This window comes from Limulus polyphemus, unplaced genomic scaffold (genome assembly GCF_000517525.1).
Source record: "Limulus polyphemus unplaced genomic scaffold, Limulus_polyphemus-2.1.2 Scaffold2899, whole genome shotgun sequence".
Lineage (NCBI taxonomy): Eukaryota > Metazoa > Arthropoda > Merostomata > Xiphosura > Limulidae > Limulus > Limulus polyphemus.
This window is the reverse complement of record NW_013668509.1, coordinates 143,048-148,693: the sequence shown is the minus strand read 5'-3', so window position 1 is coordinate 148,693 and position 5,646 is coordinate 143,048.

The window sequence follows — 5,646 nt, the reverse complement described above, 5'->3', positions numbered from 1 at the left end:
ATGATTATATTCGGTTTTATGGAATTTACATCATACCCCTCTATTCCCCTCCCACTCACATGATTATATTCGGTTTTATGGAATTTACACCATACTCCCCTATTCCCCTCCCACTCACATGATTATATTCGGTTTTATGGAATTTACACCATACCCCTCTATTCCCCTTACACTCACATGATTATATTCGGTTTTATGGAATTTACACCATACTCCCCTATTCCCCTTCCATTCACATGATTATATTCCATCGATGTAAGTTCCAGTTCTGTGTGCACATTATTTACAAATTAAAATATACACATTATATTCCTCCAAGATATTTTCTGAACTTTGAATGTCTATTTAAAAATATAGTGCAGTGCAGTTGTTAATTTAAACCTGAATGGTACTTTATAAGCACGTGATTTAAACGGCCAAGTCAGAGACCCTGAGGGTCAGGTATAGCCGTCCTTAATTTTGAAGTACTAATCAGAAAAAAAGAAGCCAATCAGAAACACCCATCGTCACAAAGAGTCCATCCAGCTCTGAACGAAATAACAGGATTTATTGTCACGTTCGTAACACGTTCACGGCTGGAGATGCAAAGCGTATTCAGCAGCATCACGGCTCGAACCTTGGAATATCTGATTCACAATCAGAGTCACTAACCACTAATGACTTATAATTAAACCGTTATACTGTTTTCTAATTTTTAGTATTTCTACTTTAGCTAAAGAATTCGGGTTGCTAGTAACGACATTACATTCCTCTTCGTTGAAAGTCCGTGTTAACGGTATATTTTTTTATCATTAGGCTGCAGATAGTAGTTCTTTCGTTATAAGACCGTTCCTAACAGTGGGTTTTATTATTGGGGCGCTGCTGACAGTGTGTTTGTTATTGTGCGCTGCTAACAGTGTTCTTTTTTGTTATTGGTTTCAATTTTCGCGCAAGGCTACTCGATGGCTTAATGCGCTAGCCGTCCTTACTTCAGCAGAGTTAGACTAGAGGTAAGGCAGATAGTCAACACCAACCACCGCCAACTCTTGAGATACTCTTTTACCAACGAATAGTGGGATTGACCGTTACGTTATAACGTCCCCACGGCTGAAAGGGCGAGCTCGTTCGGTGACGGGGATTCGAATCTGCCATTTGTTATTGGGTGCTTCTAACAGTAGCAGTGTTATTTGTTATTGGAACACTGCTCACAGTGTTTGTTTGTTATTGGGGTGCTGCTAATAGTGTTTCGTGTCATTGGGTACTGTTAACAGTTTATTTGTTACTGGACAGCTGCTAACAACGTTGTTTGCCATTGAACGATACTAAGAACGTTTATTTGGGCTCTGCATACAATGTTTTTTTTGTTGTTATTGGGGTGCTGCTAATAGTGTTTCGTGTCATTGGGTACTGTTAACAGTTTATTTGTTACTGGGCAGCTGCTAACAACGTTGTTTGCCATTGAACGATACTAAGAACGTTTATTTGGGCTCTGCATACAATGTTTTTTGTTGTTGTTACTAGAGTGCTGCTAATAAGTATTTTTGTTGTTGTTAAAAGAACTTCTAACAGCGTTTTTGTGAGTGGACGCTACTAACAGTGTTTATATTAGGGTGCTGCTACGAATGTTTCTCTGTCATAGGTAGATACTAGCTAATGATGCTAACTGTGTTACCGAAACTAGTTGGCTCTAACTAATAATAAAGATTTTACCTTTCAAAAAACGTCGGTTTTTGTGTTTTTTACTCTTAATAGAGTAGCATAATGTGCCTGAAAATAAATTAATGTTTAAGCTTAGTAATTTCTTTTCACCCTAAAATAACTTCTAGAAGTTTATTAAAACTTTTGTTGTTGTTATTTTACTACAAGTTATAATTTTGACAGTAAGGAAGAATATTTCTAAAACAGGTACGACGTTTAGATCACTGGTGTGATCATTCTCATGTACGAAAGTTTTAACGGTAAAGAACGTTTCGTGTCGTTAGTTCAGAAGATGTGTTTAATTAGATTATGAATCTTGTAGTTTAAAAATTCAATGTTGTTTTGTCATAGAACTGTTTCAATGTCGTGGTATTTGGGTGTTATCCCATGTTACTTCATTTTTGTTTATTTTTAGAATTACAAGAGAACGCCGGCTTTGTTGGAATGAATCAACAATGTTTTGATCATCCACATTACAAAAAAAGGTCAGCTAACCCTAATGAATCATGATTATACCCGTGGAAGCCTATGTCATATTAATTGTTGTTGCAGTGTTGGCTTTTCTAGTGTGTGTTATATCTTGTGTAATAGTGAGCTGTTATTGTAAACGAACGAGAAAATATAAACAAAAGGCTACACTGAAAGACAAGTCAGAACCTCAGCGTTTTTTGAGCCCATCTTTGACCCAAGTACAATCTGAGCAAAAGGACACATCTAATTTACCTGCTACAACTTTTGTTCAAACTGAAACAGTGAACTATTCTCCTAAGCCTAAAAAAACACACGCCTCTGACTCCCATGAGAAGAGACATGATGAATCCGACCCTCGTGATTCCATGCCTGAAATTTACAACAGACACGTGTTTGTTGGTGGGTTTGATATCCGTGGGGGTCACTTTTACTCGGAAGATTGTGGTTCTATTAATAGTGGATATGTAGGTGTCGATGATAGAGTGAGAGGAAAAAAAAGCTCCAAAAAACACACGTTTATTAGAAAGTTCCCCTTACCATCATGCGTGCCATAGAGAAAATAGTCATGATAGACTTAAAACTGTGACAGAGAATCTTCCTGAAGAAGAAGAAGAAGAACAAATGGTAGAAGTCAACATTACGGATGAAGAATCTACCGAGTCTTCTGGAGACGAGAAGAGGATGATGCAAGCTTTTCAAGACATTATCGAAGAAGATGATGAACTGAACAAAAGAATGCAAACTTGGAGACATAATGGGTCACAAAATAGACTATAGGTCAAACCAAAAGCTGTAGATATAGCTGGAGATTCAGATATACATTATGAAAAGTTATACCACATCCTTCATCCACTACCTTGCTGTTTCATAATACTTATTTTTAGGCATTCCTAAATTAGCAAAATATTAAATATTATGAAATGTTGAAACACAACTCAACTTAATCACATCTTAACTTAGAAGGGTACTCAGTAGAGTGGATACCTCGGTCACGCAGCGTTGATCATATTTGGTTATCAAAAAATACGAAAATGTGTCCGTATGTCCGTCGTTTTTAAACGGACACGGACCATTTTGGGCAGAACAATGAGAAATGATATTCTGCATATGTCCACCAAGTTTAATGAAAATCTCGAACGACTGAATGGATTTGAAGTATTTAGTTTTTTGTAGGGGGGTCAAGGTCAAAGTTCAAGGTCACGAAAATCCAAACAAAAATCGCTATCTGTTAAAATGTTTTGCTTTATAACTCAGTCAAAAATGATCGCAGAAATCTTGCACATACAGGGGTGAAAACATAACCTCTGCCCACCATCTGTAGCGGAGGTAATTACTAAAAACACGAAGAAACAAACAAACTGAAACTTGAAGATGGCATTTTTTCAACACCCCGAAGAATAAGATGTTAGTGTTTAGAAAACAATAAAATTTACATGTTAACTATTGTAAGAAAGTCATTTGGTCATTTTATGAAACCCATGGATAAAATTTGATTCGGGAACTTTTGACTAGTTTTTTACTGTCTTGGAATAATCGTTTTCGTGATTTTAAATAATAACCTGCACGAAAAGTAAAATAACATGACAGAAATAATCAGCATTACTAAGCATGTAAAATGGACAACGCTTTGATTAAATAAATATAATACATGATGAGTATCTGCACTTGTGTAATAGCAAATATAATGTCAAAACAAGGTTCCGTAGTTCCATTCTCTGATAATATTTATCAGTGCTGATGTAAGTTTGTTTTACAAGATGTCTTTTGACAAGCGATAATTTGTCTGTTAGTCAAAACATCTTTAAAGTTAATAATGGCTACTAAATGAATTGCCTAAAAAGGGATATCAGTTAAACAGTAGGGAAGTATGTCTTATACATATCACAGTAACATCTCTAACATGCCAGAATGTGTTTGTTTGTGTGTGGTTACGCACAAAGTTATACAACGGGCTATCTGTACTGTGCCCACCACGGTATTGAAACCCGATTTCTAGTGTTATAAGCCTTTAGACGTACCGAGCCAACCCGAGGGGGAGGCAAGAAGTAAGTTGACTTTACTGAAAAAAAAATCACTTTTTTTGCGATTGGAATAATGGTATAATTATGGTTTTATCATGAATACGTAACTGGACTTATTTTTGGAAATAAATTATTAAATTGATCTTTGTGTTCCATATTCCAGAAACTTTAATAATTATTAAACTGACCCTTGTGTTTCATATTCCCAAAACTTTAATAACAATTAAATTGATCCTTGTTTTCTATATTCCCGAAACTTTAATAATTGTTAAATTATCCTTGTTTTCTATATTCCCGAAACTTTAATAATTATTAAATTGACCCTTGTGTTCCATATTCCCTTAACTTTAGAAACGTTAATAATTATTAAATCGACCCTTGTGTTCCATATTCCCTTAACTTTAGAAACTTTAATAATTATTAAATTGACCCTTGTGTTCCATATTCCCTTAACTTTAGAAACTTTAATAATTATTAAATTGACCCTTGTGTTCCATACTCTCGGAACTTTAATAATTATTAAATTGACCCTTGTGTTCCATACTCTCGGAAACTTTAATAAATATTAAATTGACCCTTGTGTTCCTTACTCTCGGAACTTTAGAAACTTCACGAATGGGAATCATGTCACTTTGTATAATTTGAGAATAAAGAACCATCATGTTTATATTTTGTAATAAAATATTTAACATCCAATCCATTGGATATTTCTGGTGTTTATTGTTTTTTTAATGACTAAGCAATACGTATTTAAACATCTCACTGTATGACTAAACTTACAAATACAAAAAGCAAAATTTTAAAAGATGGATTGAGAACATAATACAGAGTATTTAGGAATAAATATATTTTTATGACTACAAAAAGTGTGACTTAAAACGCAAATTGTTGTTCCAAATAAACAGTGGAACAGAATTTAAAGATGAACAGCTAATATTTTTCTTTATATATATATATATATATATACAACGGCATATTCGTATTCTTCTGTTGTTATATCTTAACAAAAATATACTTATATACACATACAAAATAATATTTTTTTTTCTCTTACTTTAAAACTTATCATAGTATGCTAATAACTGTGCATGTGCAGTGCAAATAGAACGTTAACGCGTATAGCACTGGTCCACTTTTTTTTGTGCCGAAAGTCGCTTAATTATAATGACCAGAAGGGGGGTATTGCAATTCAGAGGGAAAATGCAACTTTAGTAATGGTTAGTTTGTTACATAATCTTCTTTGAAAATAACCAAACGGAAAACTTTTATTGAAAGGGTGCTATGGGCCAGAAATCAGGGTTTCGGATACCTGTTCTGGCTCATGGGCTAACTATTGCGGGCTAGGAACTTAGAACTTTTAATGATTTTACTTCTCAAAGCTACTTGGAGAAGGAAAGGTCAAGAGAGATGTCTCTTATGGTTAGAGAAGGAAAGGTCAAGAGAGATGTCTCTTATGGTTAGAGAAGGAAAGGTCAAG